The sequence below is a fragment of the Sarcophilus harrisii genome, chromosome 3 (assembly GCF_902635505.1).
Source record: "Sarcophilus harrisii chromosome 3, mSarHar1.11, whole genome shotgun sequence".
Lineage (NCBI taxonomy): Eukaryota > Metazoa > Chordata > Mammalia > Dasyuromorphia > Dasyuridae > Sarcophilus > Sarcophilus harrisii.
The window spans coordinates 22,491,061-22,504,370 of NC_045428.1; positions in this window are offsets into that span (position 1 = coordinate 22,491,061).

Below are 13,310 nucleotides of genomic sequence, written 5' to 3' on the forward strand. Positions count from 1 at the left end.
CTTAGTCATTGATGGCAAAAGTTCTTACCAGAATCCTCTTTCATTGCAAAGAACTAATAAATATAAGTAAGAATGATTTTCATAACAATTTCATTATATTATTCAATTATAATTTATAATTATTTATATATGATATATAATTTATACTTATAAATTAATAATTTCATAATGATAATGGAATGATCTTATGTGTATATATATGTATATATACATATATATATGTATATATACATATATATATATATATATATATATCCATCTACTACATATGTTAAATTGGTTAGCAAAATGTGCTCCTATCAAGAATGCGCTGTGCTCTATGAGCAAAACAAAAAGGCAATAGCACAAAGGACACATAAATATGTAAATCTAGAGAAAGTTCCAAGTCCAATATCCAAAAACATAATTTGTTTCTGACTTATAGTAGAGCCTTCCAAGCTCATGTTAGAATGATCAGCTTCAAAAACAATGTACCCTGATTCAGATATCCTGATGTCATTGTTACTTTTCAACTACCAAGAAACCAACTACCATCAAAAGAAGTTTATTTTTAAAAATTTGAATTTCACTTTCTTTTCTTCCTTCCATGCCCTCTTCCCTAATGGAAAAGATATGGAATTTGATATAGATTATACCTGTGTAGTCATTCGAAACATATTTCCATATTAATAATGTGAAAGAAAACACATACCAAAATGAAAAGAAAAAGAAAGTTAAAAATATGTATACACGTATATAGCTTTCCTACAAATATTATTATATAGAGAGAAATGTGAATATTATCTTTTGTTCAGTGTGCTTTTATATTTAGTTATTTATTAAATACAAAAGGCACAAATACAAAATGAGAAAAGAAAAAAAATCCACATTCACATTGATTTAAAAAGGCATTGCTAAACAAGGAAATCATAAATTGGCAAAACGTCAAATAATAAATACACTCCCCCAAAAAGGCATTACCTATTCAGCAATAAATATTTGTAACAGATACATGGTCAGCTTACTCAACATTCACTTTGTTGACTTAGGCCCTTTTTATGTCCATCTGCTCATTAAAATACCCAATTAATTTGCCAATAAGCAATGGATGATGAGATCAGACTGATAAATTACTTTCACTTCAGTGTCTATTTTGTACTTGCCCAGCTTGTTCTAGATGATACAATGGATAGAGTGTAGAACCTGAAGTAAGGAAAACCTGAGGTGAAATTCTTTTCAGATACTTCCTAACTGTGTTACACTGGGCAATAAATTAATTTTTCTCAGTTTCCTAATCTGTAATATGGGGATTTTAGCCCATAACTAATAGGTTCATCATGATGATCAAAAGAGATATTTGTAAATTGATTAACAAAATACCTGGCACATAGTAGGCACTTGATGAAAGTTTATCTCCCTTTCTTTCCCCTATCCATCAACAACTTTGTGTGGCTTAACTTTCCAGACAGGTTTGTAAATAATTGAGTCCTTTGAATGATAGATTTCTCATAAAAACTTTCTCCTTTTTTTAAATATTCAACAATATATTCTAACATTTTAATAAACTTCTTTTTTCTTCACTGAAGCTATGACCAATGGGTAGGCTTCTCTCAGTTCCTATCTTAAAGGAGAAATGAACTGACTGAATAGTTGGCATTCCTGATTATAAGTAAATTAACAACTTCCCACAGATATGACACATTTTAATATTAATTTCTTAGAAATTCAATAAATACAAGTTCTAAAATATTTTTAGTATTTATATTTTACAAATTCACAACAAAATGTAGTAATGCTTTTCCTTGCATATATGAGGCACAAGCTTTACAATTGTTAGTTACATCTCCAGTCACGTTGAAGTAAGAGAATCTATGTCTTCCCAGCTTTTAGATATTTTATTTATCCATATATCCAAAGTCATCATGGGAGTCCTTTATGATTGTTGAACTATATGCTCTTAGTATCACTAACTACTTTCTGCTTCCCTGTTTGGGATGTCATCATTTGATACACATTCCTATTTTATATTTCTAAATAATTTCAGTATCTCAAGAATAAAGTACCTTCTTATTGCCTGAACTTGGGAATTTTAAAATAATTAGCTTGCCTTTTGCCTATATTACTTATTTTAACATTTCATTAGTATTTATTCTGAAGGTAGTATTACAAAGACGATTGTGACAAAGTTAAATGAAGTCAATGTCTGCATTGCCTTTGACATACTATTAGAAGTCCCAAACTCTTAGCCATACTTGGCTGTGCTAGATCTTCTTTAATATAAGGGACTGCATTTATCCTTATTGTGGCATCTCCATTATTGTGGTATTCTTTGGCTTTCTAAATATGACATTGAATTCACATTAGCCTGACAAGATCTGAAGTTTACATGGAAATGATAATTGGCCATTACTGCAATCTATCTCTGGCAAGCAGAATCCTAGCTTTGCAATATTCAAAAGAAAATTTAATGGATAGTTTTCTATTAATACTCCATATACTTATTCTTTGAAATTATTTATAGACTACTTTTAAAGTAAAAAATTCAATGTGGTGACCTATCCATGAGACTTATTATTCATCAGATCTTTGCTGATAAATGAAATTGTCCTCTTGAAAATCTGTTTCTTAATCACTTCCCAAACATTTGAGTTTGGTATCTGAAAGGAAACAAAAATGTTATTTGAGTCTGTAGAAGCCAATGTTAGGCTTGGGAATATAGTTGAATAATTCCTAGAGGACTTGATGACACGCCTGTTTTTCTACAAAAATATTTTATATGTTTTAAGGCAATATTATCTTTCCTTGTCAAATCAATCACATGAATCAATATTCAGCATTATCTAAAAGTCCTCCTAATATTGATATTGACCTTAATTGTATATTTTAAAAATGATCAATGATCTTCTTAAAGTGTAGTGCTGTGAACAGATATTTCAGGAGCAGTCAGTTCTCACCATGAAAGAGTTTAGTGGTAGGAATTATATCTTTTGTGATACAAACCTAATCCACATTAGCTTTCTTGGCCATCTTATAGTTCAATTAAATTAAGTTTAGAGCCATTAAAGGCTCCAAAAGTTATCAGGCTAAAATTTTCCCTCACTAATCTGCCCAACAGAAAGCTATCACATGTGGCACACAATTATCAGAATAATGTCACTTTGCATTGTTTTGCAACAATTAATATAATTAATAATTAATAAAAATGATTGCTGGTGATGATGATGATAAAAGTCTTGGAACATTATATTTCAAAGAGCAAAGGAACTGAAGTTGCATCCCATAATAACGTATCCAGTTTAACTGAGTATAATCCTGAGTGGTAAAAAGTGGATATTTGATGAAATGAATGACTTTCTAGTATTTATTACAAAAAGACCAAAAGTCAATGGAAAATCCAATATAAAAGACAGAAAAGAAATACAAGTAAATTTTTAAAACTAACAATTATTAGGCATTTATTATGATCAAACTGTTTCCTTATGATATGTAAAGATAATATTGATATTATTAATTAGTAGTTATTAGTGTTCTTTGAAACTGTTTTATTAGTAAGGTAGCTTGAGACAAAGTTTGGGGCTGAGTTGTATATATGATGATGTAATTCTAAAGAAAAATAGAGTAAATGAAAATTTACTTCATGAAAATGGGGTACAAAAAGGAAGAATTAATATAGAGGAATCAAGTGGAAGTGAAGAGTTGATAATATTTTAATCTTACTCTCATTTGGGTCGATAAGGAAACAATATATGTTAGAAGTCTTCAGAACTTATAGAGAGGTGAGAATATAAGTAACAGGGATAGGGTGAAAAGAGAAATTAACAAATAGTAAGTAAACATAATCATGAGAAAGTAGTGAGTTAAAAATATCTGAGCATAGATCAGTTATCTCATACCATTGACTAGTAACAGCAATATTGCTTTAAAAAAGACTTTGTATGAATAAGTTACTTTGAGTATTATTAACTACTCGCTTAACTGTAAAGCAAAGTTTCTTAAACTGTGTGTCACAACCCCACACAGAGTCATATAACTGAATGTGGAGGTCATGAAAAAATTGGCAGCAATAAAAGTTTCTGAATATTCTATATCCTGCAGTATCAAATATTCTGCTAAGATTTAATTCTTTATGTAAGAATAAAGAAATTCATCCTTCTCATTAGCATGTAGATTTCCTTTTATATTTAATAGGTGGTAAAAATTTATATATATATATATATATATATATATAAATAATATACCAAAATTATTTTAAAATAAATTTCTTTTGATTTACTATGACTATATATTTGCTTTATATTCCTATTTCAAATACCTATATATTAGGGTCATATGACACTCAGGCAAAAAGAAATTGTGAAGGAAAAATGTGTAAGAAATCCTTCTAAAAAGGGATATATGAAAAAAATATGTTAGCTGCATTCAAAAAAAGAACTGATAAATAGAAATATGCCTACAATAATTTTAAATACACATGCATTAATATTTGTATATGTATGAGTATGCTTATAAATATGCATATATTTACCTATAAGTAGCTATCTATGGGGCTGGCAGGAGGAAGCAAAAAAAGAACACTACATGATAATTTTGTTGTATATTTGAAAGGAATAGCAAATTATACATAGTAGATTTTAGTTACATACACAATTAATCTGTTATTATACAATGTTATATAAATTCTTATTTAACTCCAGAAATTAAAACTAAAATTTAAAATGTTTATTTAAAAGTATTTAATATATAAATAATATAGTTTATATCTCTATAGTGCTTTATGGTTTTTAAACCAAGACAAAACAATACTTATTTTTATTTTACTCATATTGTTCCCTTGGGCAAAGTTGTATTGGATCAATACTGAGGTGTGTTACAGCTTTAAAAAATCTGATTCTTTGATACTTTAAGATGTTCCCCATACATATTCTACATATAGCTCTTTCCCTTTTCAATCTGGTTATGATAGAAATCTCATTCCATTCCATGACTTCGAATATAACATTTATACATAGCCTGTCAAAATCTTTATTTCCAGTTTTGACTTCTATTCTAAAAAAAAAAAAAAACCTTCTCCTCTAACTTCCTTTTGATAATATTTACCAGAATACTGAAACCCAAACTAAACATGGAAAAAAATTAGCTTCTGTTTTCCTATAAAATAATACTCCATTTATAAAATGAGCTAGAGAAGGAAATGACAAGTCTCTTTAGTATCGTCAAGAAAACTCCATATGGTGTCACAAAGAATTGGAAAGAACTGAAACAACAAATATCATTACCACAGTGGATTAGCAATTTTTTTAATCTCTGAAAGCATTAACTGTAATAAGAACATAGGAGGCATATCGAATTGAGTGTTGGTAAACTGGAGATAAGTTGACTTTGGCTCTCTATTCTATAAACATGGAGATGATAAAAATATATGCCTTAGAGCTATTGTGAAGATCACTCATGATAACATATGCAAAAGAGTTTGAAAATTTAAAATGTTCTTTAAATATTTAGTGCCAGAAAATTTAAACTCTCAATAGTGACCACTGGATTGGAAAAGATCCCTTTATGTGTCAACCCTAAGGAAGGAAAAGACCAAAATATTCAAATTACAGAAATAATTGTACTCATTTCATATGCCAGCAAAGTAATGCTAAAGTTTCCTATAAACTAGGTTTCAGCAGTATGTGAACCAAGAATTACTAGAAGTGCCAGCTAGTTTTCAATGAGGCAAAGGAACTAAAAACCACAGAACAATTTCTCAACATCCACTGAATTATGGAGAAAACAAAGGAGACCCAGAAAATAAAAATGTCCTATTTTGCTGATTCTATCATAGCCTTTTACTCTGAATAATAACAAAATGGAACGATTCCTCAAAGTACACATTCTAAATCAGATGACTTGTGTCCTGAAAAACCTGTATGTGGGTCAAGAAGCAATTCTTAGAGTTATACATTGAACAAGGTGATTGGCTTAATATTGGAAAGAGTAAGAAAGATTGCATATTGTCACTTTATTTACTTAACTTATGCAGATTACATTATGTAAAATGCCAGGCTGCACAAATCAAAAAGTAGAATTAAGGTTACAGGAAGAGATATTAACAATCTTATATATGGAAATAGTAATACTATCCTGGCAAAAAGTGAAAAAGAATTAGGAACCCTCTTGATGAGCATGAAAAAGGAGAGTGTAAAAGGCTTGAAGTTTAGCATCAAAAAAATAAGATCATGGAAGTTGGTCCCATCAGTTTCTGGCCAAGTAGAAGAAAAAATGGAAGCAATGCCAGATTTTATATTCTTGAACTTAAAGTTCACTGCAGAACACGATTACAGCTATGACATCAAAAGATGCTTGCCCTTTAGAAAGAAAGCTATGGCAAATATGGACAACTTACTAAAAAGCTGAGCAATCAGCTTTCCAACAAAGATGCTTATAGTCAAAGATATGTTTTTTTGGTTCTGTTTTGTTTTATTTTTCTCCCAATAGCAATGTATGACTATCAGACAGCAAGAAAACTGAGTGGTACAGAAACAACATTTTCAAATTGTGATGATGGAGAAGACTTTTTAGATTTGTTTGAATAGCAGGGAGATCAAGTCAGTTGATAACTTAAAAAAAAAACACATTTCACCCCAGCTACATGTAAAATAATTCTTATCATTTGTTAATAAAATTTTGAGTTCCAGATTTTCTTTCTCTCCCCCACCCCATTGAGAAGGCATATGTGAAATAATGTAAAACATTTCCATAAAAAACACGTTGTGAAAGAAAACATTGATCTCCCCCACTCTTTCTCACCACTACTGCCAAAAAAACGCTCAAGGAAAATAAAAATATTAAAGTATGCTTTAATCTGTATTCAGATAATAAGTGTTGAAATACAGATAGATAGATATAAATGCATATGTGCATTTATATGTATCTATATCTATATTTTTTTCTAAGTAGCAAAGTGGATATAGGTTCTGCACTCAGACTTAAGATCTCTTAATGGAGATGCAACCTGGATCTTGTCCCATCTTTGTGTCTCTTATTCCTAGAATGAATTTTCTTTTCCCCTCAGCCTCTTGGTACCCCATCCTTGTTCAAGATTCAAGTTAAATGTCACTTTTTAATTCATGTTTTTTTTCCTAGTACTGTCACATTGTTACTTGTCTATCTTTTGAACAATGGGTTGAACATCTGAGGGCACTGTTTAAAAGTTAATTTGTTGGACATTGATCAACTCTGATAGACTTGGCTCTTTTATGCAATACAATGATCTAAGACAATTCCAAGAGACATGATGGAAAATGCTACCCACATATAGAGAGTGAACTATGGAATTTAAATGCAGATCAAAGCGTATGCTTTTCATTTTTTCCATTTTTTTGTGATTTTCCTCTTTCATTCTAATTCTTTTTTCATAGCATGAGTAATGTGGACATATGTTTAGTATGATTGTGAATGTATAAACTATATCAGATTACTTATTGTTTTAAGGAGGGAAAAAAAAGGGAGGAAAAAATGGAAGTCAAAATCTCAACAAAAGTTAATTCTGAGAACCATTTTAACATATAATTGGGAGAAAATATTATTTAAAATTAGTTTGTCTTTAGCAGGTATATTGATTACTTTGAAATAGTCCCTTACAAATCTTAATGGCCACATTGGTCTGTTACATAGGAATATATCACTATATGAAAGCACATGTAGATGGAAGCCAATGGTCTCTTTAGCTCAGGTTACTCTTCATGTCAGTAACACCAAGGGACCTTGAATTTGACAGTATGGTTGGCCTCTAAGACATTACTTTTTGTAGTTGCCCATCAAAAGGTTAGGGATGAGCTTTCAGTTTCTGTCAAAAAGCAATTAGATATCAATCCTCATCCATGAACTTAGCTGAGCCCTTCTTGAATCTGCACTGATTTTTAGCTTGTGTCAGCTCTTGAAGTAATGAGCCCCATGAATTTAGTACCTACTGTGTCAAGTGCCACTAGCTTTTATTATGTTGTTCCTGAAACTATCTATTTCAATAATCAAGGGGCTCTTGAAATTGGATATTGACTAAACAAATATATTATCTTTTTATTCTTATTCATAAAAATTCATTTTGCATAGTAGATCTTATGCTCATATTTTTTTCTTCTTATCCCTCCTTGATTCCACAAAGAGTCTGTGTTTTGAGACTAATTTGATTTAATTGAGTAAATATTTTTTGATTTTTGAGTTGGTACAGGACACTTGTCTAGGCAACTAAGTACATGAAGACAACAATCATGAAGCAAGAGGTTTACTTCTGTTGCATAGGTCCATTCTTGTGTCAATTGTGTCAATTGCCTTGGTGTATCAGGGCTTCAGTTTCCACATTTCTAAAGTAATGAAATTGCCTAGATATCTGTGAAGGTTCCTTCCAAATTGAAATCTTTAAATCATGGATATCATGAATAAATGGAAATATTTATATGGTGCAAATGAAAAGTCATGCTGTAAGTTGAGAGAGAACAGGAAAATTGGTGGGGCTACATAAAACCTTATTGAATAAGTATTACTTGATCTAAATCTTAAAGTAAGGTAATGATTTCTTGAGGTTGGGATGAGGAAATGGTCTTTCCTCAATTTGTTCAATTTGGCTGCAATGTATATTTAAAAAGCAAAAGAATCAAATTTATCTGGGATTATAGGTCCCATCTTGGATATCATTATTGTGAAAGTATTTAACTGTCAAAAAGAATACCTGTACATTATTTTAGGGACAATAGGGAACTATAGAAGTTTTCTGAATAGGTGAATGAAGTAGTCAAATCTATACTTTAGATAGATTATTCCAGCAGCATTGTAAAAAATAAGTGTCAGCAGATTAAAACCATCTGGCATGTCCTAAAAACCTAGAAATATTCCAAGATCAGGCTTAATGATGCTGTATTTGTTTTCAGAGGAGTAATCTAGAAAAGTGTACAGAGTTTAGCAACAGAATATAGTTTTTCCTTATGTACTAATCATCAATGATATTCCACTAAGTAATAGGGAAAGTTGCCTTTATTTAAGTGGAGCCAGTAGCAATCATGACAAACCACATACATTTAAATATTAAAATGTACAATAATTGTAGTGGGAAAATCCTAAGACAAGTAGGCAAGAATACTGGCTTCAGATATATTTTCTGGCACTAAATAGCTGCAAGTTCTGGCTGAACTATTCTAACTGCTCTTTATGTGGAGAGGCTTTAAGATGTTTTTATCTCAGACCTTTTTCAGTTCAAACATGGAATACATCTAACTTTCAGGATCTTAGAAACTTTGATTATATACTCTATTATTCTTTTTTATTTTCAGACTGAAAATTCCTCTTTTTTCCCCCTTTTGTCTTTCCTCATGTAAAAGTTTTTCATTTCCTTATACTCTTTTTACTTACTCAGATCAGAATCCTTGGCAGAATGTTTAAGAGTTTCTTAAAGTGAGGCAAAAACAACTTCACCCTGACTTTCTGGTTAGAATTAAAATTTTTAAATTGGCTTCTTAATGGTAATAAAACCAATAATTTATATCAATAAATATTATAATAGCATTATAATAGTATTATAATGTTAACAAGAAGAATTTTTCTTACAACAGTACTAGGAGATAGGTATTCCAATCCAATCCAATGCAATAACTACTTAACATCTATAGCTGATAAGAACTTATTGTTCAAAAACAAAAATAATATGAGAAAAAAGAAATAAACATCAAAGATTTCCTGTTTTAAACTATACATTATACTGCAGGATTAAATATGTGCAAAAATTTGTGGATATATGTGTACATGTATGTGCATAGTTATGAATATATATCTATATACACATACCTATTCATATACATGGAGGCACACTGTGCTCATATAGAAATATACATGTGATTATGTAGCATGTTACAGGGCTGTGGTGTCACAATCTAATAGATATGAATCCCTTTAGGCCACATATTAACTTAGAAAGTCACAAATTAACATTATCTATTTAGTTGTTCTTATCTACCTTTCAATCTGATTTAGGTAGCATTTGGGAGTCTTGTCCATTAGTTTGACATGTCTGAGGTACTGTAGATCTCATTTATTTTTTTTTTATTTTTTTTTTTTTTGCGTTTTTTTTTTTTTTTTTTTATTTAATAGCCTTTAATTTACAGGATATATACATGGGTAACTTTACAGCATTAACAATTGCCAAACCTCTTGTTCCAATTTTTCACCTCTTACCCCCCCCACCCCCTCCCCTAAATGGCAGGATGACCAGTAGATGTTAAATATATTAAAATATAACTTAGATACACAATAAGTATACATGACCAAAACATTATTTTGCTGTACAAAAAGAATCAGACTCTGAATTATTGTACAATTAGCTTGTGAAGGAAATCAAAGATGCAGGTGTGCATAAATATAGGGACTGGGAATTCAATGTAATGGTTTTTAGTCATCTCCCAGAGTTCTTTTTCTGGGTATAGTTAGTTCAGTTCATTACTGCTCCATTAGAAATGATTTTGGTTGATCTTGTTGCTGAGGATGGCCTGATCCATCAGAACTGGTCATCATCTAGTATTGTTGTTGAAGTATATAATGATCTCCTGGTCCTGCTCATTTCACTCAGCATCAGTTCGTGTAAGTCTCTCCAGGCCTTTCTGAAATCATCCTGTTGGTCATTTCTTACAGAACAGTAATATTCCATAATTTTCATATACCACAATTTATTCAGCCATTCTCCAACTGATGGACATCCATTCAGTTTCCAGTTTCTAGCCACTACAAAAAGGGCTGCCACAAACATTCGTGCACATACAGGTCCCTTTCCCTTCTTTATAATCTCTTTGGGATATAATCCCAGTAGTAACACTGCTGGATCAAAGGGTATGCACAGTTTGATAACTTTTTGAGCATAGTTCCAAACTACTCTCCAAAATGGTTGGATTCGTTCACAACTCCACCAACAATGCATCAATGTCCCAGTTTTCCCGCATCCCCTCCAACAATCATCATTATTTTTTCCTGTCATCTTAGCCAATCTGACAGGTGTGTAGTGGTATCTTAGAGTTGTCTTAATTTGCATTTCTCTGATTAATAATGACTTGGAGCATCTTTTCATATGACTAGAAATAGTTTCAATTTCTTCATCTGAGAATTGTCTGTTCATATCCTTTGACCATTTTTCAATTGGAGAATGGCTTGATTTTTTATAAATTAGAGTTAATTCTCTATATATTTTGGAAATGAGGCCTTTATCAGAACCTTTGACTGTAAAAATATTTTCCCAGTTTATTGCTTCCCTTCTAATCTTGTCTGCATTAGTTTTGTTTGTACAAAAACTTTTCAGTTTGGTATAATCGAAATTTTCTATTTTGTGATCAGTAATGATCTCTAGTTCTGCTTTGGTCATAAAGACCTTCCCCTTCCACAGGTCTGAGAGGTAAACTATCCTATGTTCCTCTAATTTATTAATAATTTCATTCTTTATGCCTAGGTCATGAACCCATTTTGACCTTATCTTGGTGTACGGCGTTAAGTATGGATCAATGCCTAGTTTCTGCCATATTAGTTTCCAATTTTCCCAGCAATTTTTATCAAACAGTAAGTTCTTATCCCAAAAGCTGGGATCTTTGGGTTTGTCAAAGACTAGGTTGCTATATTTGTTGACTGTTTTATCCCTTGAACCTAATCTATTCCACTGATCAACTAATCTATTCCTTAGCCAATACCAAATAGTTTTGGTAACTGCTGCTCTATAATATAATTTTAGATCTGGTACAGCTAAGCCACCATCATTTGATTTTTTTTTCATTAATTCCCTTGAAATTCTTGACCTTTTGTTTTTCCATATGAACTTTGTTGTTATTTTTTCTAGGTCATTAAAATAGTTTTTTGGGAGTCTGATTGGTATAGCGCTAAATAAATAGATTAGTTTAGGTAATATTGTCATCTTTATTATATTTGCTCGCCCTATCCAAGAGCATTTAATATTTTTCCAATTGGTTAGATCAGACTTAATTTGTGTGAAAAGTGGTCTGTAATTTTGCTCATAAAGTTTCTGATTTTCCCTTGGCAGATAGATTCCTAAATATTTTATATTATCAGTAGTTACTTTAAATGGAATTTCTCTTTGTAACTCTGACTGTTGGATTTTGTTAGTGATATATAAGAATGCTGATGACTTATGTGGGTTTATTTTATAACCAGCAACTTTGCTAAAGTTGTGGATTATTTCTAATAACTTTTTAGCAGAATCTCTGGGGTTCTCTAAGTATACCATCATGTCATCGGCAAAGAGTGATAATTTGGCTTCCTCATTGCCTATTCTTATTCCTTTAATCTCTTTCTCAGCTCTTATTGCTATAGCTAGCGTTTCTAATACAATATTAAATAGTAACGGTGATAGTGGGCAACCTTGTTTCACTCCAGATCTTATTGGGAATGGTTGCAGTTTGTCTCCATTACATATGATGCTTACTGATGGTTTTAAATAGATGCTGCTGATTATTTTAAGGAAAAGTCCATTTATTCCTATACTCTCAAGTGTTTTTAATAGGAATGGATGTTGGATTTTATCAAATGCTTTTTCTGCATCTATTGAGATGATCATATGGTTTTTGTTAATTTGGTTATTAACATGGCCAATTATATTGATAGTTTTCCTAATATTGAACCAGCCCTGCATTCCTGGTATAAATCCTACTTGATCATAGTGTATTATCTTGGAGATGATTTTCTGTAGTCTTTTTGCTAATATCTTATTTAAGATTTTAGCATCAATATTCATTAGGGAGATTGGTCTATAATTTTCTTTCTCTGTTTTCAGCCTACCTGGTTTAGGTATCAGTACCATGTCTGTGTCATAGGTAGATCTCATTTAAAGGCTGATCTTAAACACATTATTTTTATGATCTTGGGCAAATCATTTACCGTTTAAGTATTCTAAGCAACTCTAAAATTTTATTTAGAGAAAGAGTATCAAATCTTCATTAGAAGAGAATATTCCCAACAAAAGCAGAGCTAATATGGCAGAAAGCAGACACAATTTTCTGTGACCTCCCCAGACCTTCTCTCAAACTAACAGCAGATTAAGCCTATAAAATGGTTTTAGAGTCAAAGAACCCCAAAAATATTTGGGGTGCCACACATTGCCAGAAGAAGATACCTTGGAAGAACTTCAGAAGAAGTCTGTTTCAAATGGGAAGGAGAACAATCAAGCAAGCCCAGATAGCAGTACAGGGAGACTGGGTAAGGAGCTGTGGTGGGGAATCAGAGCATTGAAGCTTCCATGCACCTGAGAATCTTCTGTGAGTCTCTTGGGCTACTTTCATCTGGTTGCAAGCAGGTAGTGTGGCATATTT